A 26669-nucleotide genomic window follows, 5' to 3' on the forward strand; every position below is an offset into this window, starting at 1 on the left:
TACTATCATGTCTTAAGTACCATCAGTTGCAACGTACCAGCTTGAAAACTGACTGCTGTAAAGGAAAATTCAGAACACATCATTTTGGAATATTTTGAAAAACATCTCATATATTTTCATACCTTGTCTTGTCAAAAGAATACAACTCTTAAAAACAAACATTCTAAATGTGACAAAAGTGTGTAGGCAACATCAAGCCAACCAAAGATGTCACTCATCAGTATCAAGCCTTTTCATTTCATCTTTATTCTTGTCAGTTATTGACGAAAAGGAAAGAAGACAAGAAAAACACGTCTAAAAAGTCTTCCGCAAGACCCGTTGTCAGACATAACTGATAAAAGATTTTACAGAAACCTCATCTCTCCCCAGGAAAGTAAATCAAGCCAAGACCAAAAGAGTTGTGTAAGTATATATGTGGGCCTGTCAGGGTGAACCCAGCAAACACCAGATAGCCCGTACTTGTAGGGAGAATTGCAATGAAGATCTTCAAACTGCTTCATATTATTTTGATGATAGGATCCTAGCAGATTCCAAAAAACAGAAAAGCGCACACAAAGGAAATCATTGTGGGCCTTGTATTGTGAGTTGCCATCCCTGAAATAAACAGCTGTCCCTGTAGCATAGAGCTTCCTTTGTCATCCTGTCCATCTGTGCTGCAATTGAAAACATGTAACTCAGAAGATAAATTTGGGTGGAGAGTCTGAAAGATAAGCAGGTTTCTCAAACGGGCACATCAAGTACTAGAAAAATAGGCAACAGTTTTGATCATAGTCAAGAGCTCTAATTCAAAAGACTTTTTTTTTTGACACTTTTCCCTAGGTGTCATAGTAGTCCCTGCAATTATTTGTCTTTAGCAACTCCCAAACATTTTAGGGATGGAAGTAGGGTGTGCCTTGTAGAAGATAATAATGAAGATGAGGGTATAGTGACTTAATGACAAGGTGGAATTAATCATTCTTCTTAAAAAGGGACCATGATACAAATATTCCCAGAAAGCTGTGAGTGAAAATAACCAGGACAAAAGTTTCACCCTAGAAATTATGCAGGAATATGAGCAAATCCAATTTAAAGCAGAGTTTTTAAATTTTCATATTTCAGTGTTTTTTTTTTTAATTAAAAAAATTAAAAATCTAGGGTCATCTGGGTGGCTCAGTCGGTTAAGCATCGACTCCTGCTTTTGGCTCAGGTCATGATCTCAGGGTCTTGAGATCGAGCCTGTGGGCTCAATCCTGGGTGTGGAGTCTGCTGCCTGCTTAAGATTCTCTCTTCCAGGGCACCTGGGTGGCTCAGTCAGTTAAGCATCTGCCTTCAGCTCAGGTCAGGATCCCAGGACCCTGGGATGGAACCAAGCCCCGCATCTGGCTCCCTGCTCAGTGGGGAGTCTGCTTCTCCTTTTCCCACTCCTGCTCTGCCTGTTGCGCTCTCTCTGTCAAATAAATAAAATCTTAAAAAAAAAAAAAAAGATTTCTCTCTCCCTTTCCCTCTGCCCCTTCCCCCTGCTATCTCTCTCTCTCTCTCAAACAAACAAACAAACAAACAAACAAAAAACAGGGCGCCTGGGTGGCTCAGTGGGTTGAGCCACACTGCCTTTGGCTCAGGTCATGATCTCAGGGTCCTGGGATCGAGTCCCACATTGGGCTCTCTGCTCAGCAGGGAGCCTGCTTCCTCCTCTCTCTGCCTGCCTCTCTGCCTACTTGTGATCTCTCTCTGTCAAATAAATAAATAAAATCTTAAAAAAAATTGCAGCATAATACACACACATGTACACACATGTAATTTTGAATTTTAGCATTTTTTTATTGCTTTAAATTGAAGAAAATGGGCTGGGGAAGTGGGGCAAACAGCAATTTCTTGGGATGTTAATACTGAGTTACCAACAATTACATAAGGCAATGTTAACTGACATCCATTTTGAATAAGAATAGAAAATAGTGTTAGTTGTCCACTTTTCCAGAAAAAAAGTTTTTAAAAAATGCAGTTATCCTCAGTAGGACTATATCTATTTATAAGAAACAACTGAATAGTTAAAAATTTGTTTACTGGTGGTTTATAAAGAGGGATTTTGGCAAATGTAAAAATGACCATATTTTAATTTTTCCCCCAAAGTTTTGATGTCTTGTCAACAGCCTTACCATATGAGAAATACTTATTTAAACAAAACTTAGAGTCTGATCCTTAGCTATTAAAACTGTGCTTATTCTAAAACATTATGCAATTTAGAAATATGAGTATTTTTGTGCAAATAGATGATTGCTTAAGTTCCCAATTACATCACCTAGCCTTTTTTGCTCTTGTTTAAGCAGTAAAGTTTATATTACTCCAAATGCTTTTTTTAAGGCTCAAAGCTTACTATTTGGAAGCTCAAGAGCTTAAATATTATTTGTACATGGTTCCTGTGTTGTAATAAAGTCATGCTATATTAAATTTTATAGATACTTTTGATTAGTGTGAGTATAGATATGATATCATAGTATATGGTGGAATTGTCGAAAGATTATTTCTTCTTTTAAAATATTGTTTTTATGTTTCCCACAATGTACAATATTTTCCTTAGTTTGCATGTATAAATGCTAAGACAATTTAGAGGCGTGCTCAAATGTTCCTTTTCTGAGCTTACTGGAAAACTGACTTAAGTGTTTTCAATTTGTAGAATATATTACTTGCCAGATGTTTTTGATTCTTCCTACAATTTAGAAGCAACTCTCTGATTATGCTAAATATTAATTTACAAAAATTTGTGAATGACTTTAGTTGCCATACCTCATTTGAAATCAAGCTTGTAAAGGAAATAAAGTTGTTGATCTTGCCTTTTTCTTTACAGTCATTCCAAGAACGAAATACTTCACGGGTCTGGATTTCTACTTATACACAAGAACCTTTGATCCCTTTGATATATGTAAAATGTCAAAGGCTGCAATCACTGAGCATTTTAGAAGGGGTACTTGGTTATGTGTGTTTGTGCCATAAACACTAACAGTAGCACCAAGACGCTCTTCGTATGCATAGTTAGTTGACCAAAGCCAAAAAAAAAAAAAGAGAGAGAGAGGGAAATGCTGCACTCTTCAAAGCCCCTCTTCCCTTTGTGAGATGATTAGATCTTATGCTTCTCTTCTGTTTTGCAGGCAAGGGCCATCCACATAACTGCTGCACCAGGAATCTCCAATATGCAGGGATAAGATAACACCTGTTCTGTATCAGGCCCTGGGACATCCAGCTATATACTGAGGTGAGTGGTCATCGGGATTGCCCTGCTTTCCCTTATATGGAGATTGGAATTAAGACTTGGAATTTTCCCCCAGTCATTCCTGGAGACTTGCTGAACAGCCTGGTTTCAGGGACATGCTGGAGCCTCCTAGTGGTGGCCTCTGGGCATGGGAATGCTTGTAACAACAGGGTGACCTGCCAAGTTCAAAGTACTTCTGCAAGAGTTATTATCACTGCAAAGGGGTTTAGGTACCACCTAGCATCTCATAGACTGAGACATGAAGGATAATGACATATTCTGACCTTGCAGGGTGTGGTGGGAATGATGAGAAAAGGGCTTTGGTGCCAGTGGATGGTTTAGCCTGGAGTGTTCCACAGGAACAAAAAAGTAGGACTGCTGTGCCTAATGACAAATTTTGACAAGATCAGAATGGGACTCAGGTGAATCAGATCTCTTGGCAATTTTGATGATTTGAATCTACTTTCACGGTTTTGCTGCTCTGAGCTCTGTGGATTTCAAATGGTCTACTAGGCAGTTTGGTTAATATATTAATTTACTTAGAGAATTTACAAATTAAGCCAGTCAATACTAGCTAAGCACCCGCCATATGCTAGATACTGTGTTAAGTGCTATGGCAAATTCCGAGATGAATCACATTTTCTACCCTGTAGGGGCTCATAGTTTGGTGGGGGGTATAAGACATGTAGACCAGTCACTGGAATAGAGGGTAGGAAGTGATTCAAGATGGTAGGAAGTGATTCAAGTGATTCAAGATGAATAGAAATAGACTATAAAGCAAGTTCAGAGGCGATGTGGGGGTGGTTCAGGCAGGTGGAATGGAGACAAGTGGATAATTTAGTCATTCAGGAGTAAAATTAACACAACTTGGAAACTGATTATAAAAAGGGGCCGGGGGCAGAGGTGAATAAAAAATGCTGTGATGTTTCTAAGAATGCATGGCAGAGGAGTCAACAGGGGGCACCGAAGGCAAAGCATATTTGGAGGGATATAGGAAGGGTTCGGTTTTGGACAAGAGGAGTTCAAGGTGGAAATTCAGACTTGGAGTATGGGAGGGAAATGGCTCTGGAGGTACAGAATACAGGCTCTTTTGCACTGGAGAGAAAACAAAGCAGCAGAATTCTGTAAGTTTTTGGAGACAGGTAGAGACAGACCTGTTCTCTGTGGAGAAAGAGTGAGAGGCAGTATGGGAGTGAGTCTGTGCTCAAGAGTCAGACCCACCCGAGTCTGAATTTCAGCTGTTTCATACTCTTTGCAGGCAAGATATTGAACCTTTCTTTCTTTTACTTTCTTTTATTTTAAATATTTTGTTTTATTTATTTGACAGAGAGATCACAGTAGGCAGAGAGGCAGGCAGAGAGAGAGCGGAAGCAGGTTCTCTGCTGAGCAGAGAGCCCGATGCAGGGCTTGATCCCAGGGGATCCTGGGATTGTGACCTGAGCCGAAGGCAGAGGCTTAACCCACTGAGCCACCCAGGTGCCCCAAGATATTGAATCTTTCTAAGCCTCAGTTTCCTCATTTACAATGCGATAGAGGATAGCATTTTTCTCAGAGTAGATGTGAGGATTCATTAAGGTGAATTCATTAAGGTGACTATAGTTTTGCAGTGTTAGGAGAGAATTTTACAAGGATTTGGTGACCGCTGTTAACCAATTAACATGGTTGAGTGTAGAGCAAATACCATTACATTTGGGGGAATATGTTAGTTTGCTAGGGCTTCTGTAACAAAGTACCATGGATTGGGTGACTTAAATAATAGGTATTTTCTCATACTTCTCGAGATTAGGAGTCTGAGATCAAGATGTTGACGGAGTTGGTTCCTTCAGAGAGTATAAAGACAAATATGTTCCATGCCTCTCCCCTAGTTGAGGGTAGTTTGCTGGCCATCTTGGCATTCCTTGGCATGTTCTGATCCCTGCCTTTGTAAATCACATGGCACTCTCCCTGTGTGTATGTCTGTGCCAGATTTCCTTTTCATAATAAGGACACAGTCATATTGGATTGGGGGCCTCCTTACTCCAGTATGACTTCATCTTAACTAATTAGATCTGTGATGGCCTTATTTCCAAATTTCCAAATAATGTCACATACTGAGCTACTGTATTTAGGGCCTCAACATATGAATTTTGTTGGTATGCAGTTAAACTCATAACAGGGAAAGTGGGCTTTGGAAGAATTGTTTAGGCAGAGATCAGGTCATACATAGGGCAAGAAAATAAGAAAGCGGATCCCTAAGATAGAGGTAAAACAGAGGAACATGGGATTAATTGAAGTAGATTGACCATGGGGGAAGAGAAGATGTTTCAAATGAGGAGAAAGCAAGGTGGATGGATGGACGATAGTCTGAGTCTGTATTTAAGTCCAGAAGATGGTCTTTTCTGTACCCTTCTGCCAGGCCCTATGCTCTTTTCTTTTGTTTTTGCCTGAATTATATGGAGAATTGGTTTATCTCTCTAGTTTTCTCATGAAAAATCAGCCCTGATTGATATTTTCTATAGAAATATAATGAGGGAGGGAGGGAGGAAGAGAGTCGCCCTTTGGATACAACCAGAGTGTATCTATTTGTAGAATTTCAGGATTTCTTAAAAAGCTTTTTTTCCCCCAAAAGAAGATATGTAGCTTAGAATGAAGAACATTTCCTTTGAGAAAAAAGCTTTAAAGATAGTAATAATCTTAATTAAATAGTGTTTCATATTCAGAAGGGAACAAAATTATAAATGTACATACAACTTTCTCAACCATATGTTCTTTTTAATGATATTAATATATCCCTCGAGATAGAAGTAAAGCTTCTTCCTAATTAGGTAGTATTTTATTAAACTGAAAGAAATCTCATGTTAGTTTGAATACCACTTTCAAGAATTAAATAACATTTATAGTCTCAGATAAAGAGGATTTTGCTTTCTTCCATGAAAATTATTGGTCCTGGTCAAAAACCAATTTTATAACGAAGGAAAACAAGAGGTCTCCTTGCTAATTGAAGACAATTCAAATTCTCCAAGATTTTGCAAAGCGTGAATATATTATTGCTGATTCTATTTGTACCAAGATAGCTATTTTAAGGAAAAATTGGGATAATTTAAACTTCATAAAAATCTAATTTCTGCACTTGACTAATCTTTTCAGTCAACTCAGTCAAAATGATTTACATTTAAAGATTCAACCAAATTTAACCTTAAGGGTATATAGTATGGAGCAAGGTCATGAGCCCTGGGGCTGGAAACAGAAAGACTAGAGTTCAAACCCATGAACAGATTAGAGTTCATGATTAAAGAAAAAAACGGAGAACAAAAAGTATGTAAAATTGAAATGAAAAGAGATTAAAATAATTGTAAGGAATACTACCTGTACTTCTATGGCAGTATGTTTGAAAGCAGAAAAAAAAGGTGGATTTCCTCCCCAAATATAAATCCCCCAAGGGAATAAGCTGAAGTAGAAAATATGAATGTACTAGTTACTATATAACATGTTGGAAGGGTGATTAAAAGGCTATGACTGAAAAAGACAGCAGGCCCAGACAGAGTCACAATTGTTTTTTCATTTTTTAAAAAAGATGTTTACTTATTTATTTGACAGACAGAGATCACAAGTAGGCAGAGAGGCAGGCAGAGAAAGAAGGAGTGGAAGCAGTCTCTCTGCTGAGCAGACAGCCCCATGCAGGGCTTGAGCCCAGGACCCTGAGATCATGACCTGAGCCAAAGGCAGAGGTTTTAACCCACTGAGCCACCCAGGCACCCCTGTTTTTTTCATTTTTAAAGGACAATTCAGATGTTTATAAACTAGGTCATAGACAGTGATCACATGAATATAGGTGCAACATTTCTAAATAAAACATTAACAGGAAAGGATATATTCTATAATGAATGGTCCTGGCAAAACTGGTTATCTATTTGGAAGAAAAACTTGGATCAAAAAATATATATATAAATACTAAATATAAAAAATTATATAATAATGTCTTGCAAGATAATCTGGGAGGCTACATTCCCAATAATTGGGAATGAAGGGGAAATTCCCCTTTAACCAGAAGTTTAATCATATTTATTTATATATAAATTCACACTTCTGTGTGGCAGAGTTCATCAGCAGAGTCTGTAGACAAATGACTGATTTGGAAAGAAAATGATTATCATGCAGATAATAGGTATATAATTTGTAATGAAAATACCAACAAATCTTACAAATGGAAACAAAAGACAGACTAGTAAAACATGACTAAGTCAGATAAACAGGCATTTTGTGGAAGAGCAAAGCCTTTTGCCAGCAAACATATGAAAAGGTGCTCAATCTAATTAGAAGTTAGAGAAATGCAAATTAAAATAATAATGAGATTAATCTTTACCTCTACTGGGCTGGTGGAAAGAAGTAATAATGCCAGCTACTGTTGGGTTATAGGCAAGGAGGTACTCAACGTACTTTGCCAAGGGAAAGATGAATTATTTCAGTCCTTCTGCAAAGTAGTCTGGCAATTTCTTTTAAAAATAAAAATATGTCTTTTCTTCAACCTGGCAGTTGCTCTCACTGACTTTTTTCCCCTAAAGATTTATTTATTTATTTAAGCTTTAAAAATTTGTTATGTTATGCTAGTCACCATACAATACTTCATTAGTTTTTTTTTTTTTTGAAGATTTTATTTATTTATTTGACAGAGATCGCAAGTAGGCAGAGAGAGAGGAAGAAGCAGGCTCCCTGCTGAGCAGAGAGCCCGATGTGGGGCTCGATCCCAGGACCCTGGGATCATGACCTGAGCCGAAGGCAGGGGCTTTAACCCACTGAGCCACCCAGGCGCCCCACTTCATTAGTTTTTAATGTATGTTCCATGATTCATTGTTTATTTAAGAGAGAGAGAAAGTATGAGCAGAGAAAAGGGAAGAGGGAGACAAGCAGACTACCTGATGAGTGGGGAGTCTGAACTGGGGCTGGATCCCAGGTCACAGAGATCATGACCTGAGCTGAAATCAAGAGGCAGAAGCTCAACCAACTGAGCTACCTAGGCACCCCTCATTGTTTTATATATATATTTTTAATACAAATGAACCCATTCTGATTTGAAAGGATTTTTTAAAGATATTGTTAAATGAGAAAAAAAAGATGACAGGAAATGTATATAATATAGTTGGGTTTTTACAAGACAAAGAATGAAAAGCCTTTGCCAATGTGAATGTGAGTATGTGAGATTATAATATGGAGAAATATACAGACATCTACAGATGCATACTAGGCTCTCAAGATGGGTTTTCTATGGTATTGGAGGGAGGGCTGATGGTTAAGCCAATATAATTTTTCAGCAATTTGTTACACAAAACATTTACTTATTTTTTCCAATTAAAATTTTTATTTTACTGAAAATACTTTATTAAGATGAAGTTTTTCCATCAATATTTTTTGACAAAGACTCAATAATTAGCATTTTCTTCCTATCTAGCTGGACTGACTATAACCTATGTTATTGTGAATTTTCTTTCTGGCCCTTATTTTTAACAAGTATGGTTTTCTTGGTAGTTACTAATTATTATTATTACTTGAAGGTAAAAATCAGTCTTTCTTTCTTTTTTTTTTAAAGATTTTATTTACTTATTTGACAGATAGAGATCAAAAGTAGGCAAAGAGAGAGAGAGATTGGAGGAAGTAGGCTCCCTGCTGAGCAGAGAGTCCGATGCGGGGCTCCATCCCAGGACCCTGGGATCATGACCTGAGCCAAAGGCAGAGGCTTTAACCCACTGAGCCACCCAGAGTCTTTCTCTAGTGTTTCTCTTATTCTGTGTAAGTCTCTGTTATTGGGATTTAGGGTATGCATATTTTTCAGGTGAAATCTGATATTTAAAGCATTGGTGGCTAATTTGAATTTTATGAACCACAGTGTGGGCCAACATTATTTAGGTTCAGTGAAAAGTGTCTGCAGGCTGCATACTTTTTGACTTCTGGTGCGGCTCAGGTCTTGGCTATCCTAATGTTCCTAATGCTGGAAATGTGTTACCTACTAGGAAAATGTCATCCTCTGTTTGAAAAGCCCCTCCTGTCATGGAAATAGGGCTGTAATCCTGGGACCAGATAAATCAGGTATGTGCATGTTTCAGATCTGAACGATAGCAATGGAGAGAAGTGTGCTGGGGAGGCCTTGTCTGGATGCACCCCCATATGGTCCCTTATGTGTTTCAGTGTATCCCCAGGAAATAGCCGCATGGGATGCCGCCTATCCAGCAGCAGGTGGCAGCATTAGAACAAAGATTGGCCACGTGAGGGCCTGTGATACTCCCAATTTCTTCTTTATTTATATATGAATTAGGGAAAGAACAGATTGCTGATCAGTTTTAGAGGGAAGAAAATTATTTGCCATACCCTTTCAATTAAAAAAAAATTTAAGGCCCTACTACATGCCAGCCACTGTGCTGTGCATTTTATTTTTACATTTATTTTTTTGAGTTGCCACACGAGGTTAAGTTAGCTTTAGGTTACAACATAGTGTGATTTGCCGAGTTGACACATTCTGCTGTATTCACCACAAGTCTTGTGGTGTGCATTTTAACAGTTGTGGTGTTCAGTCTTCACAACCTATGACACAGGCAACTATTTCTCTCATTTTAAAGATGAGGAAATTAAGTTTTCGAAGGCTTAAGGAATGTGCCCAAGGCTGTCCTGTTTCTCACAGGCAGAGTCGTGTCCAGAGCTGCTAGGTCTTTGACTGTTTTTCTGGAATCATACCTGTCATACCAGCCTGCAGTCGAGCTTCTATCTCAGTTCTCCTGACTTTCTGCCTGATTAATGTTGTGGAGAAACTCGGGCTGTACTTGGGGACAGAGGACGCCAGCACTGCAGAGGACATTTGCCCCAGATGCTGGCCAGGTGGTTGTGCCCTAGAGCTGCTGATTGAGGGAAGATGGATGCTACGGCAGAGGAACACCACACTTTCAGTCTGGAGAAGGGATTTGGAATTTTGATGCATTTTTCCTTTTTCGTATAATAATTCCCATGACAGGAACCGATGACCTTTTTCCCGATTTCTTACTATTCAAAGTATTGGCATAGAAAATAAGTTGTATAAGAAGTTAAATGCTTCTAGTGATAAATGTGAGGGGCTGCCCATTTGGTAATTAAAGCTGTGGGATGTTTGTATGACAGACCTGTCCTTGGCTATTTCATACTGTGTCAGACTCTATTTGATTAAAAATGACTAATCTCATGATTTTATATAAATGGCTCAAATCTGTTAGACAATTTGCTTAATAAATGAGATCAGCCAGCAAAGCTCACAATTTCTTCCAGTAAGGCGGTGCTGGGTAGAGCACAGACTCAACATTATTCTCCTCTGCCTGTGTGATCTTGTGTATGTAGCTCATTCTTCATCTGTAAAGGAGGGGTTGGACTAGATCACACCAGAAGTTTCTTCCTGCTCTGCTAGCCTGTGATTTTCTGGAGTCCCCGTGGATCTGTATGTGAACAGAACCAACCCCCTTCCATGCAGGGCAGCTCCAGAGGGAGCCACAGAGATTAGATAAGCCCTTGTATCTTCAAAGAAATGGTCCCAAGTCACTGGCAAATTAGGAACCAGCTAAAAAGGACATAGTTATATGGCATCTAAAGAGTTTGGGTTTGGATTCAGGCAGTCCTGATCCAAATCTTGGCTCCACTGATGACTAGCTGTATAATCTTGGGCAAGTCACTAGGACTCCCTGATTTTCGATTTTCTTAGTGGACACCTTAAGATTTGCTGCAGGTTTTTAAGAATCAGAGTTTGTCATGTGTTTGACTCATGATAGTTGTCCAGTAAATGGTAACTCTTTTCACTAGTGATTGTTACGGGTTGAATTATGTCACCTGAAAATTCATATGTGGAAGCCCTGGCTCTTAATACCTTTGAATGTGATCTTATATAGAGGGGATACTCTTATTTCAGGGGTAATCAAGTTAAAATGAGGTCATTAAGAGAGTCTGTTTTCCACTGGACATTCTTTTCTGCTTTGTTGAAGGTTAGTTGACCATAGAGTTGAGGGTCCATTTCTGGGCTCTCTATTCTGCTCCATTGATCTATATGTCTGTTTTTCTGCCAGTTACCATACTGTCTTGATTATAGCTTTGTAATAGAACTTGAAGTCTAGGAATTGTGATGCCACCAACTTTGGTTTTCCTTATCAACATTACTTTGGCTATTTTGGTGTCTTTTCTGGCTCCATACAAATTTTAGAATTGTTTGATTTAGCTCTGTGAAAAATGCTGGTATTATTTTGATAGGGATTGAAAGGAATATGTAGATTTCTTGGGGTGGTATAGACATTTTAACAATATTTGTTCCTCTAATTCATGAGCATGGAATGTTTTTCCACTTCTTTGTGTCTTCCTCAATTTCTTTCATAAATTCCCTATAGTTTTCAGAGTACAAATCTTCTTTGGCTAGGTTTATTCCTAGGTATCTCACGGTTTTTGGTGCAATTGTAAATGGGATTGATTTCTTAATTTGTCTCTTTTTTCTAAGGTTTATTTTGCTCTTTTACAGCTCCTTTTATTTATTTATTTTTTTTAGATTTTATTTATTTGTCAGAGACAGAGGGAGAGAGAGCGAGCGAGCACAGGCAGACAGAGAGGCAGGCAGAGGCAGAGGGAGAAGCAGGCTCCCTGCCAAGCAAGGAGCCCGATGCGGGACTCGATCCCAGGACCCTGGGATCATGACCTGAGCCGAAGGCAGCTGCTTAACCAACTGAGCCACCCAGGCGTCCCTACAGCTCCTTTTAAAAAGAAAAAAATTAAATTTGTTTTAGGGGCACAGGTCTGTGATTCATCAGTCTTACATAACACCCAGTGGTTACCATAACACATACCCTCCCCAGTGTCCATCACCCAGCCACCCCATTTCTCACCCCCTCCCCTTCAGCAACCCTCAGTTTGTTTCCTAAGATTAAGAGTCTCTTGGGGTGCCTGGGTGGCTCAGTCAGTTGGGCATCTGCATTCAGCTCAGGTCATGATCTCAGGGTCCTGGGACTGGGTCCCCTGTCAGGCTCACTGCATGGCGGGGTGTCTGCTTCTTCCTCTCCCTCTGGCTCTTCTGTTAGGCTCTCTCTGTCTGTCTCAAATAAATAAATAAAATCTTAAGAAAAAAGAAAAAAGAGTCTCTTAAATGTTTTTTTTCCCCTCCCTGATTTCATCTTGTTTCATTTATTCCTCTTTCCTCTGTGATCCTCTGCCTTGTTTCTTAAATTCCACATATCAGTGAGACCATATGATAATTATCTTTCTGATTGACTTACTTCACTTAGCATAATACCCTCTAGTTCCATCCATGTCATTGCAAATGGCAAGATTTCATTTTTTTTTTTTTTATGGCACATGCATCCCAATGTCAAGCAGCAATGTCCACAAGAGCCAAACTATGGAAAGAGCCCAGATGTCCACTGACAGATGAATGGATAGAGAAGATGTGGTATATATATATTCTACTATATATATATAGTGGAATATTATGTAGCCATCCTTGATTTCTCTTTCTGATGCTTCCTTATTGGTGAAGAAACACAACAGACGTCTATGCATTGATTATATATCCTGTGACTTTGCCGAATTCCTGTATCAGTTCTAGCAATTTTTTAGTGGAGTCTTTTGGGCTTCCTACATGGAATTTCATGTCATCTATAAATCCTGAAAGTCTGACTTCTTCCTTGCCAATTTCAGTGCTTTTACTTCTTTTGTTGTCTGATTGCTGAGGCTAGGACTTCCAGTAGTATGTTGAACAACAGTGTTGGGAGTGGGCATCCCTGCTGTGTTCATGACCTTAGGGGAAAAGTGCTCAGTTTTTCCCCATTGGCGATGATAGTAGCTGTGGGTTTTTTGTATATGGGCTTTATGATGTTGAGATCTGTTTCTTCTAGCTCTACTTTTTTGAGGGTTTTTATCAAAGGATGTTATATTTTGTCAAATGCTTTTTCTGCATCTATTGAGAGAATCCTATGGTTCTTATCCTTCCTTTTATTAATGTGGTATAGCACATTGATTGATTTGTGGATATTGAACCACTCCTGCAGCCCAGGAATAAATCTCACTTGGTCTTGGTGAATAATCCTTTTAATATACTGTTGGATCCGATTAGCTAGTGTATCATTGAGAATTTTTGCATCCATGTTCATCAGGGATATTGGTCTGTAATTCTCTTTTTTAATGGGGTCTTTGTCTGGTTTTGGGATCAAGGTCAACCTGGTCTCATAGAAATAGTGATTTGAAGGGACACGTGCACCCTAGTGTTTGTAGCAGCAATGTTCACAATTAGGGACAGACTATGGAAAGAGCCTAGATGTCCATTGACTGATGAATGGATGAAGAAGATGTGATACACACACACACACACACACACACACACACACACACACACACAGGAATATTACTCAGCCATCAAAAATAATGAAATCTTGCCATTTGCAATGACGTGGGTGGAACTAGAGGGAATTATGCTAAGTGAGATAAGCCAGTCAGAAAAAGACAAATACCATACGATTTTCACTCATTTGTGGAATTTAAGAAACAGAACAGGTGAGCATAGGGGAAGAGAAGGATAAATAAGGTAAAATAAAAACAGAGAGGCAAACCATAAGAGAATCTTAACTATAGAGAACAAACTGAGGGTTGCTGGAGGGAAAATAAGTGGGGGGAGGGATAACTGTATGATGGGCGTTAAGAAGGACACTTGATGTAATGAGCACTGGGTGTTGTATACAACTGGTGAATTACTAAATTCTATCTCTGAAACTAATGTGTTAACTAACTTGAATTTAAATAAAATCTAAAAAAAAAATTGTTGTGAACTCCAACACTGTACCAGCAGTTTTTAGATAATGGTTGTTTACTATTTTTAAAATGTTTTTCTTATTTTGTTTGTAATTATAAAAATAAACCTATAATATAAAAAATGATGTCATTAAGGTGGGCGTAATCAAATATGGTATCCTTACAAAAGGGGGATTTGAACACAGAGAATCCTTGAGGGAAGATGATGTGGGTAAATAAAGGGAGAAGATAGCCACCTAGGCAAACCAGAGAGGAATGGAACAAATCCTTCCCTCACAGCTCTCTGAAGGAACCAACCCTGCTGACAGCTTGATCTTGAACTTCCAGCCTCCAGAACCAAGACATGATATTTTTCTGTTGCTTAACCTGCCCAGCCTGTGGTGCTTTATCCTCACAGTCCAAGCAAACTAATACAGCTCTTTTTGCTCAGAATGCTATTCTGCTGCCTTCTTGCCCCACTCTGAATGTACCTTGTGTAGCACCCATACAAGCACATGTCTTGATGTGGCTTTATATTCCCTGCCTCAGCTGCTCCCAAGTGGTTGGCCAGCCTTTGGGATGGTATTAAAAGAGTTCACATTTATTGATACCATTTTATATGCCAGGAAATTGAGGCACAGATATGTTTTTGCAACTTATCTCAAGGTCACATACCTATGAACTAGTAGAGCGAAGATTTGGATGGACCTAGACACTCTGACACCACAATCCTTGCCCTTAATTCTCACAGTGACATCTTCACCACCACTCAGAGGAGCTTGGAGATTACTGGAGCTGAAAGAAGAGAAATTAATGGCTATTTCTTATTAGCAGGACAGAACTGACAGCTCTGTGTCCTCAGTACTGGTCTCCATGTATCTCTCTCATCACATCCCTGGAACATACTAGACAATGGTGCCCACTGCCTGCAGATCACTCAGCTTGCTAAGGAGTTCTATTGGCCAGAGTCCAGAGCTGTTGCTCTCATTTTAGGTCCTGGACCTTTCATCTTTCAGGCTTTCCCAGAGTTGCCATTGATGAATTTTTGGGCTTCTGTCCAAGGATCTGATGCAGAAAAGCACTATGGGGAGGCAGAATGTCATAGCGGTTAAGGGTGCTGGTTCTGGTGCCAGATGCCTGGGTTTGGATACTGGCTCTGTACATGACTTAGTTAGCCTCAGATACTCATCTGTAAAATGGGATGATTGTAGTACTTATTTCATAGGGTTGTTTTGGTGAGAATTAATTAACAGATGTTCACTTCTTAGATCAACACTTTGTGAGTACTTAGTACATGTTGGCAGTTATAACGTGTCAGTGGGATGGACTGTAGTACTCTAATGGTAACTACCTAGGGGATCATCTCTTCCAGGAAAAAGACTGAACTATATCCAGTCTATAGTGATAAATTCATAAAATTTCAATACCCTGTCATCCATATTGCAATAGAAATACAGAGGTTGATGTATATGCAAGTTATTTCAGAATTGTGCAATTTAGTAGGAAATGTTCATAGCACATAATAAATATTTGTTGAACGAATAAAGGAAATGTGAGGTGAGGCCTTGGTGCTGCGGGAAAGAGGGGAGTGCAGGCTGGCAGAGGGATGCCTGGGCAGCTATGGCAAAAGAGTAGTAAATTTTCCAATTCTAGAGGATGAGGTGAATTCTGATCCAAAGCAGCAGGTGGAGAAGTGAGAGGGCAGTGGGCATCTCAAGACCTTTATCGTGGCTAGCAGTGGTGGAGATGTTGGGGCTAAGGCTGGGCTGAGCAAGAGGCAGCAGGCCTGCGAGCAGGGGCAGAGAGGAGCTGTATTCTAGGAAGGGAAATCCAGGGAGGACAGGAGCTTGTCAGACATGCAGAAAGACTCTTCTGTAGGAATTAGAGATGGTCTCTATCTCTTGCTGACTCACTGGGTCTCTGGAGAAAGGCCTGGGGGCAGCGGAAGTACTGCAGACTCTGATGGCTACTTGAGCTAAGCCTGTTTCCTGAACACTGAGGACAGGTCTTTGCTGCTGGCACCCGGGAGGTGCAGGACACCGGGGCTGAGAGAGAGTGCCAAGGACTGGATTCCAGCTTCCGTGTTGCAAGGCGTCAGGACAATGCTGAAGCCCAGCGAGAATGAACACTCCCATTCTGAACCTGAAACTTGAAATTATACCTGGAACTTTTAAAATGGAGTCAATTGAGGATTTTCCAGAAGCAACAGAAAGATTTCTGTTGCATTTGTCATTAAGAAGTATAAATTGCTATAATCTTTTTAGAGAGTGATTTTGCAATATTATCAACATTTAAAGGATGTTAATTGCAGTGTTGTTTGTAACAGTGAAAAAGTGGAAATGATTTAAATGCCATCAGCAGAGGACTGGTTAAATAAGAATCAGAAATGATGAAGTAAACATGTACAGATATGAAAAAGTTACCCCATTAAATCATGTGGAAAAAACATGCTTCAGAAGAATGAATCAGTAATATCCTGTGTGCAAAAAAAAGAATTTCGTGTGTTGAGTACGTATGTTTGAGTAATGCATGGAACATATCTGAAAAGACACAAACCAAGTGAACAGTGGCTAATTCCAGATAAAGGGTTGATGGGAGATGGGAGGGAGAGAAAAGGGAAGAGGTATCTCACTTTATACTTAAAAGATTTCTCTACTATTTGCTTATATTGTTCTGTTTTACAAGTATTTATGACATTTTTTAAAAATTTTTTAAATTTTATTTTTTTCTTATTCAATTTTTAAAATTTTTCCTCTTTCCTATTTTAACCTTTTAAAACTATTTTATCAGTACTTTTTTTTAAATGACATGCTATTTTTAAAACACTGTAAAAAAGAACCTCAAAATAAAACTAAAGCTTGTTACCTGGGTGTTTGGGGTTTTATATTTTCTTGTCTGTCTTCAGATTTGGAACAAATTGCTTGTTTTTTTTTTTCTCCTTCTATTTTGACCTCAATTCTTCTTCTTTTTCTTTTCTTCCTCCTCCTCCTCCTCCTTCTTCTTCTTTTTTAATCATGTTCAGTTAGTCAGCATATAGTATATCATAAGTTTTTGTTGTAGTGTTCAATGATTCATTAGTTGTGTATATCACCCAGTGTCTTTTTTTAAAGATGATTTTATGTGGCTTTTTAAAGACCATAGGGGGCTTTGGAGAGGCTGGCAGTGGGGTTCTGGTCATCAGGAGGCCAAATGGGGTAGTCATAGGACACTGCCAAGAGGGTTTGTGAGCAGGAGAGAAACTTCCGATGTGTGTCACTCTCTGAAGGCCATTCATTTGGTTCCATGCAAGCCATCAAATGGGCACTTGTTGGGCACTAGGCATTATATTTAGCACCATGTTGGACATCTCAGTGGGTACAGCTCTGCACTTCAAGGGGGATTTTGCAGAGCATGGCATAAAACTTGACAGATACTACCTTTTGGATGGCTGAGGTAATTTCACAGCCTCTTCCCTGGCTGTAGCATATTACCCCTCACTGGGCTCAGGGCAGTCACTGGGCACTGGGCGGAATTCTGTGTGTTCCTCTCCACTGGACACACCATAGAATTCTCTGGACTCCACATAAAATGTAACTTGCAGCATCATGGTTGGCATCATGCAGAACTCTGAGCTAATCCCCAGGAGGTACGTCTTTGTGGGTACCCCAATAACGGATATGGATGAGTAGATGAAGAGTTTGATTCTTGCTCTCTCACAACAGAGACTGTGCTAGGAGGAAAGGGAGTTATAGACCCATCAGGGCAACCACGTCTCCTCTGCCAGAGCTCCCTGAACTGACCGTGGCCATGAGGAAGGAAGACCAGAGACTGGGGAAGAGCAAGGGAACAGTTGAGCCACTTGCCAACTCCTTCTCAATATCAGAAAAGCCCCAAGGGCTTGAAAGGGTCAGTTTGCTGCACGAGACTGGAAATAAACAAATGGAATCCCCCATCATTAATACAGATACTTCTGAGAGTAGTGCAAGGTAAAGGAAAACCAAAGAGCCTGGAGGGAGAAGGAAGCTCTGGAGAAGTCCCATGTCCAGGCTCACTGCTGCTTGGATCGCAGACCCTTGTCTGCCTTCATAAGTTCCCATTTTCATGTGGCCTTTAATTTCCCACATAAAAGGCAATAAAACCAAATTAAATACCTCCTGTGACCCCTCCAATTTTTCATGAGAGTTTCTGTACCCTCATTGCCAACAACAAAGCCCAGCTGAGATGGGATGCTGGGTGGCTGGCTAGGCACCTTCATTAGCTAGATTATTGCATACATTTCAGATTAACAGAGATTTGAAGTTGCTTGTAAACAGCCAAGAAAGGACCACATGCAGAATTATTTGAGAATAATCAAAGGAATTTTGTGTCTTCTTAACTTAGGAGGACCCACAGCAGGGCAGGCTTCACTCATAAATGCTCTCAGGGCCTTTTGGACAATCTTGAGCAGCTTCTTCTGCTGTGATTAAGAAAAACAGATGTATGCACCTGGGAACTCACACTCTTAGAGTGACACACCTTTATTGAAAGCCTTCCCTTGAATCGAGAAGAGAATGTTGGCTCATTATGCTGCTAGACTTAACCCAGGCACCTCACTCTTCCCCCAAATATACTGAGGGAACTCCCTTGAAATTCCCTTCTCCCTCTAGGTGCTGGCAGCCATTTGGGCCTTTATCAGTAGATTTACTTATTCTGCATGTTTCACATAAATGGAGTCATACAATACGTGACCTTTTGTGCCTGGCTTCTTTCACTTAGTTTAATATTTTTTTAGGTTCATCTACTTTGTACTAATAGCTTTTCAGGGACACTGTGTGGTGTGAAAAGAATTTAGTCTTTGGTGTCAGACAGATGTGGGTTATAGTTCTGGCTCAGGCACTTACTAGTCATGTCTTAGGAAGCTTATTTACTCTTTTGGGAGTCCTCATTCATAAAGTGAAGATAATAAGCCCTACCTCAAATGTAGTTGTGAGGATTAATGATTAACATATACAAAATCATTTGGTGTTGTAGCTTGCACATCGTAGGCACTCCCTAATTGTCAGAAGAAAAGAAATTAAGTTAAATGTGAGAATATGTGGTACAGAGCCTGCTAATTCCTTGCCTTTGCCCCCTCTTTCATGTCCTCCTTTAGAAGCCTCATTACACAGTGGCAGCTTTTTTCTCTGAATTCCTACAACCTCTCTTCCCCTTATGTCAAACATTTGCCTTGCCCTGAGCATACACTTCTGGGTCCCTTTGTCAAGTAGGTTCTTTTTTTCTCAGTGTGTGTATCTTATCCCCCCACCCCACTCCCACCCCAACTGGACTACATCTTTTCTAGAGGTCAGAAGCTGTTTTCTTCTTCTAGGGAACATATGTTCCAAATTCTCTGGGCCAGTCCCCTTTGTAAATACTCTGTTATGTAGTCCTTACAAACCACTGGGATGTCACAGAGTATCCAGGAGTCTGGCAGCCTGGCCACGTCTCCCAGGTAGTTCTGGCATGCAAAAGTGGCACAGACTCCTTCTTCAGCCTGATTTTGGACAATATGATCCCTTTCAATGTTTGGGGAAAGTGTCTATTGTCCAGAAGTGCCACATCTGTCTCCTGCCACCCACACAGAAATGGAGCTGGCAGCATGCGAACCTCCATCCTAATTATCTGGCCGTAATTGAAAGGTGCAAGTTGGCATTCTCAGGAAGGTGCTTCTTCAAAGGCACTTGCTGCAGAAGCTAAACTCCAAATTAAAATTGATTCCCATCCTCATAGATGCATCAGCTATTAGAGAGTAGGTTTTGGAATGGAGTGTGCTACCAGAGAATGAGGTCAGATATGGGCAGGGAAAATGTCTTCCAGAGTTTCAGCATATTAGACTCAGCTGAATTTATATGTTGGGTTTTTACTACAAGTAAAATATGATAGCATTCACAGTACCCATTTAATGTTTTTGACCCTGTCTTTTTTCTTTTATATAGGAAGTTAGTACTTAGAGAAGGAATAAAAACAGAAACCAAGAGTCAGAAGCATTTATGAAGGTGACAAATTTCTAGAGCAGTTCTTAACCATTTTTTGGGGTCACAGAAAACAGACAGGGCCTATGTGCATAGAAAAAAATTCTGCATGTAATTTTGGGGAGACTTGCAGACTCCCTCGTAACCCACCTAAGGCCACCAGGTTAAGACTTCTACTAAAATGAGAGCCACTTGTCTTTAACACTAAAGTCACAAAGATGAGTAAGACACGGTTCATGCCCTCAAGGGATTTTCACTGTGGTAAGGGGGATCAAACATATATCAGTCAGTGATACCTCAGCTAGTCAGTTGCAGAAACCTACTGATTCTTTCTGTGCCCTCTCTCCTTTCACTTTGTACTACCCTTGTCCTGTTTTTGTCTCTCGGTCCTGGGGCAGGAGCAATAGCTTACAAGTGGTAACATGTTAGTTTCTTCATCCTTCATGTGGAAGAGCAGTGATCCTCCTAAAAGTTACTCATCTGAGGAAGAATTAGCTCACTCCTCTCTCAAGAATCTTGCCATGGTGTTTTTCTAGACTTTCCAGAATAAGGACTCAATTTCTTGCAGCAGCTCTCAAAGCGTTGTGATTGGATGCCATTATACGTTTCAGCTTTGTGTTCTCTCCAGCCTGGTCTGAATCCGGGTCTTTATCAGTACCAGATCCCTCATTTTTCCCTAAGTGAAGCATTTTCAAGCTTCCCTGTATGGCTCATTCTCACTCCCATCCTGGAATACTATTTCCCTTATTATCTATCTATTAAATCCTTCTCATCCTCAAAGAACCAGATCAAACACCTCCTCTGCAAAACTGGCCTCGATTCACCAACTCAGAATGAATGATGGCTTTTTTGAACCTAAATTTAGCACGTATTTTATCCTGTGTTATAGAAATGTAATGGCCCATGCCCGATTCCATCAAAAGACCACAATATTTTGAGGCAGAGGTGGCATCAGATTTATCTCTGGGGTGTGGAATCCCTACCAGAGGGGTGGTCCTTGGAATCACTAAAAATAGGTTTTGTTGAAAGTGGAGGTGTGATTAAGGGAAAGGGGCATCACAAAATCCCACAGATGAGAGTTCAAAATGAAAGTTTCTCAGCTCTTGAAGATAAGCCCCAGGAGGGCGAAGGATGGTGATTCTGGGTCCAAGAGGTGGGGGACCCCAGAACAGATCTCATTCTCAAACTGGGTTTCTAACAGAAAGATATACTGGATAAGAACTGTTCTGGGATAGGTTGAAGTAGAAGACCTTCAACCTCAGCCTCCTCAGAAGAGGACACTTGGGCAGCATGGACAGTACTTTGGCGCTATGGAGGTCCTCCTCTGCCAAGCCTCTGGGCTCATCCCATGCCCAGAGGCTACTTTACTTCATCATGGCTTCCACATCCATGTAGTGTCTGGCAGTTGGAAAAGATTGGCCTGAGAGTCCTGAGGGTTGGGCTTGGCCCTTTAGGTTGGCTTTGGGTGCAGAGGACACACCTGAAAATGCACAGGAGCTACTGGAGCTGAGGACTTGAAAGCACTCTTATGGCTTGAAAGCAACCCCCCAACAGGCACTTTTGCTTAGCCACTGGTGCCTTTCCCTCAAGTTAAAACAGTGGGCCAGAGCCAAAGTGCTTTAGACTTCTAAGCTCTAAGTACTGCTATGCATATTACCAGGAGGATATGGTTAGAGAATTTATGCTATTGTTGGCAGACCTCAAACTGGATGGAGGCTACATCCATATCTGCCACGTCTGTATCTCCAGCATTCGGGACTTTGTCCACAGTGGAGCATAATAAATACTCGCAGAATTGAAACCCAAGTGCTTCTTAGCTGGCTCTGAATATTGATTCTGCTATGCAAATATTTCTTCCCTTTCTCCACAATACCAAATGCCACTGTTTTGGTCCCTCTCCAAGGTCTCTGTCTCTAAGCTCTTAATTAGAAAAGGGAAGCAGTAATTATTAAAGTTATTAAAATATGGAATATTGCAAAGAAGTGGATTAGAAGTCTTCATGCTAATCCAAACAAATCGTGCTAATATTACTTTGATTCTAGCAGACTCAAACCCACAGAGGAAGATAAAAGCTAGGGCTTGTTTCCTAAGTGGTAAGTTTAGCCTATTCGCTAAGCCAGGATTCATCAAGCATTCACTGGGAGCTGCAAAGGAGAAGCAGGAGGAGATGAAAGGAAAAAAGATGCGAATGTGATGGAAAAGAGGTGGGTAGGGAGGACAGCTATGACAAGAGAGTCAAGCCGGCAGTTGGATTCATCAAGCTCCAGCCGCAAGCTCTTTCCTCTGCTGGGAGCTATAGGGTACAAGGAGTACCTTTGCCACCCTATGACTTCACAGAATGCATTTATGAAGATGACTACTCGAATCCTCTGCCCCTTTCAGACACATCTGCTGGCCTGATTCCTACTGGGCAGGGCCACTTACTATAGAGAAAAATACACACTTTAGCCAGTATGGTCCCAGAGCTCTAACAGAGTTATACATCGGATGCGTCTTTGGGAACCTGCCTTGGCCTGGAAAGTCCCTACAACCATCTCAAATTCAACACATGCCATACTGAGCTGAAAACTTACTCCCTTGCCTGTTTTTCCTACTGGCACTTCCTCTCAATCTGTGGAGCCACCACCTACTCAGTCCTCTGGGCTGAACTTGACAGTCCCCCTAAGAGCCTCTCTTCAGCCATTCACCAATGTCTTCTGATGGTCGAGAACTGGCTCTTCTGCTCTTCTTCCTCTCTACCTTCAGCACCACTGCTGTAGTTTGAATCTTTATCCTCTCTTCCTGTACTACTTCTCTAGTTTCTTCTTCTGCCACTTTCTCGACCTACACATTTCAGGCAGCCCACACTGGAGACACCATTCCTATCTCCATGCCTTTGTCCATGATCATTTCTCTGTCTCCCTTGACCACCTCTCAAACCCCTCCCCATCCTCCAGGGCCCAGCCTATTTGTTACTCTCTCTGGGCATCCACTGTTGGTCCTCACCAAGCTTTGGGCATTGCGGTGTCAGAGTACTGTCACTGTTGGACAGGTCTGTCTCCCTTGAGGGTCAGGGACTGTGCATTCCATAGTTATCCTTCCTGAGGGCCTTGATGAATGCCTGCTTGCACATGGTAACTCTTAGTATACCTTTCCTGATAGAACATTGGTACTAGAGGGTGATTAATCCTGTAGATACATGCTGCTGTGAAAGACCAAACTGCCAGTTTGAAAGCAAAAAGCTTGGGAGAGGTGACTTGAGGAATTATATTGTGATGTCTATGGAGGCAAGAACCATGGGTCTGAAGGGAAGGAGAGGATAGTGAAGAAGTTGCATTTGAGTCTGTCCAGTGGCTAGGACTTTATTATATCTCATAAGAAGATCTTGGTGGTTCTCAAAAAATCATTATTATAGTTAGGATTTGAAAGATTTGAAATAAACATTTCAATTTGGAATAAAGCCACTTAATTGAACACCTTGTCTGTCCAAGTATTTTTACCTATTTTATATTTAAGCCTAACAACTCTACTTGTTAGTTATATTTACCCCCATTAGTTGAAAAAAATTGAGGCTCAGAAAGGTTAAATAATTCACTCATGGTCACACAGGAATAAAGCGAATAGAATAAGGATCTTTTTTTTTTTAAATTTTATTTATTTATTTGACAGAGAGAGATCACAAGTAGGCATAGAGGCAGGCAGAGAGAGAGAGAGAGGAGGAAGCAGGCTCCCCGCTGAGCAGAGAGCCTGATGTGGGGCTCGATCCCAGGACCCTGAGATCATGACCTGAGCCGAAGGCAGCGGCTTAACCCACTGAGCCACCCAGGCACCCTAGAATAAGGATCTTTTAAGACTTAGAATGTAGATCCGATTCTAACACCTGATTCTTTTTTTAAAAGATTTTATTTATTTAACACCTGATTTTTTAAACAAGCCTATATTTACTCTGGAAAGTGGAAACATGCTCACCCTCTAGGATCTATGTATGAATTCATCACATTTTCAGCTTTTTCTCACCAGAAATATAATAGGATTAACAAGAGCTGATAAAGTGGACTGAGGTTTGTGTCCGTTTGCCCTCCTTCATTTCCCTTGCTTCTGGTTGGTACCAAAAAAGAAACCAAAAGATAAAACAACAAAGTAGAAAAGAAAATAGGCACAAAAGACATGGGCTGACTGGGGAAAGGAAGAGAAGCAAAATGCCCCAAGAATCCACAGATGGCTAACTGTATCTGCTTCAACTCGCTTTTCAAAGATGGTATTCTACTCAGTCCTCATAACAATACTGGGGATATATAATAGTAGTTCCATTTGCTATATGAGGAATTGGACTCTCAAGGAGCTTAAAAGCTTTGACTGAGTTGTAACAACTAATGATGGGCAGAGCCAGAATTGAAACCCAGGTGCTCATTCTCCCAAACCGACTTTGGTCCCACCTACCAGGTGGATCCATACCTCCGCACGCAGCACAGTGCTTGTCAACCAGTTATGTGTGAATATGTGAATGGTAATAACCTATTTTTATTGCACCTACCCTGTGACAGATACTCTACAAAATGCTTTGCATAAATTTTTTCTTAATTCTTGTTACAACCCTATGATGCCAGCACTGTTAATAGTCCCACTTTACAGATAAAGAAACCGAGGCACAGAGACATTTAAGTTACTTGTATAAGTGGCAGAGCCAGGATTTAAGTCTGGTTCTGATGACTGCTGATGACTGCTCTTGAAAGTAGGTAACACCCTTCTGTGTCTTCTAATCATGCAGGATCTTCCAGTGATCTCTTCTCTTGGAGAAGGCCCGTGCTGTTTTCCTTTAGGGCTGGGCTCAATTGGGTACAATCTTATATGGCAGGCCTCCTCAAAAATCTTTTCTCCAGGTTTACACTTGGAAGGTGGAAGAGAAAGATAAGAAACATCTTATCCTTTATTTGTAAACAAAGGATCATAGGGGAAGGGAGGGAAAATTGAATGGGAAGTAATCAGAGAGGGAGACAAACCCTTAGAGACTCTTAACTATAAAAAACAAACTGAGGGCTGTTGCTGGAGGGGAGGTTGGTGAAGGGCATTAAGGAGGGCATGTGATGTAATGAACACTGGGTGCTATATGCGACTGATGAATTATTGAAGTCTATATCTGAAACTAATGATGTACTATATGTTGGCTAATTGAATTTAAATTAAAAAAAAAAGAAAAAAGGGAAAAAAGAGAAATATGGTTGGTGGCTGGCTTTTCTTTAGTCAGAACTAATTAATATCACCTTTTGCAAGCCCTGGGGCTAAGTGGTGAATATTTCCTTGTATTTCATTTGAATTGTTCACTGAGCAGAATTCTGTGATGAGACTCTATGCAAGCAATGACCCGTGCAAAATATGTTCTGTTTTCATCCTGGTCGTGGGTTTTACTAGCTCAGGACAATCCTTTTATGTTTTTTTCTCTGATTATTTAAAAATTTAAAAATTTAAATTCAATTAGCGAAGGCATAGTACATCACTAGTTTTTGATATAATAGGGTTTTTAAAAAAATATTTATTTGAGAGAGAGAGAGAGAGAGAGGGAAGGAGAACATAGAAGCAAAGGGAGAGGGAGAAGCAGACTCCACACTAAGCAGAGAGACTGGGATCATGATCTGAGCTGAAGGCGGATGCTTAACCAATTGAGCCATCCAGGAGCCCCCTTTTAGGATTTTTATTTCTATTTTCAGAAAAATTCCTGGCAGGGCATTTGGAGATGTAGTGAATGTGGTGATGACTATCCCCAGGTTATGAGACCTCTAGGTTTTTGCCCCTCCAACCTGACCCCACCTTCATTTATTAGCTTTTCCTGGCCCACAGCTTCTTGAACTTTCAGTCTCCTTGTCTGCCTACGTCCTATTGGATAGAATTTCCTATTGGATAGAATTTTCTTATTGGATTGGATTTCTCTCATTTGCCAAACTGGGCCATGGTGAGAGTTGGGGGGGGATAGTAAATAGTAATAATAATAGCAACGCAACAGCTGCTCTAACCCTAACGTGTGCTGGGTTTCTTACCCTTAAGATAAGATGGGCTCTAGCTCCCATTCCATCTCAGTAGATATCCAGTAGACTCCTCAAGATTTTCAGGCATTCCCTGGATGGGGTGTGGGCTCTCAGTCTCATGACCCCCTGTGCTCTAAGCTCCTGTGTTTGCAGAATTGGTTTGGTTTCACCTGACCCTGTGTGCTTCTGAGACACTAGTCATTTTATTTAATTACGCCTGGTAGCAGCCCTGGTATCTGTCTTTTTATGTAAATGTGGTGGCTAAAGTAGTTCAGTAAGTCAAAACTGATGTATCAAACAGTGTCTAAACTCATGTTGTCTTGTGTCTACCTGAATCTTGAGCCTACTGCGCCTGCCTTCAAAATAACACACCATATCATTTATTGAAGCCTTATGATAGGTTAGGCACTGGGCTGATCTATGATCACATTTTACCCTCGAAGTGGTCCACCAAGATAAGAGTTTCAATTCCATTTTGCAGATGAGGAAACAGTAATCGAAATCACGTGGCAAAGAGGTATTGGAACTTGTATTGGAAAGACTGCCTAATTCCAAAGTCAGCTCTTGCCCTCCGCATACTGCTTAGAGGGCTGAGTTTGCTGTACTCTCACTTAGGTCCTGGAGCAGAGGCAGAGGTTCTGTTTGGTTCTATCTCCTCTTATGTCTGAGTATTCTGGTAGGTGCTGGGGCATGGTTGTCAATGAAATCTTAGGACTTTGTTCTTTAGATAGA

Source organism: Mustela putorius, unplaced genomic scaffold (assembly GCF_011764305.1).
Source record: "Mustela putorius furo isolate JIRA1106 unplaced genomic scaffold, ASM1176430v1.1 tig00003859_pilon_pilon_pilon, whole genome shotgun sequence".
Classification (NCBI taxonomy): domain Eukaryota; kingdom Metazoa; phylum Chordata; class Mammalia; order Carnivora; family Mustelidae; genus Mustela; species Mustela putorius.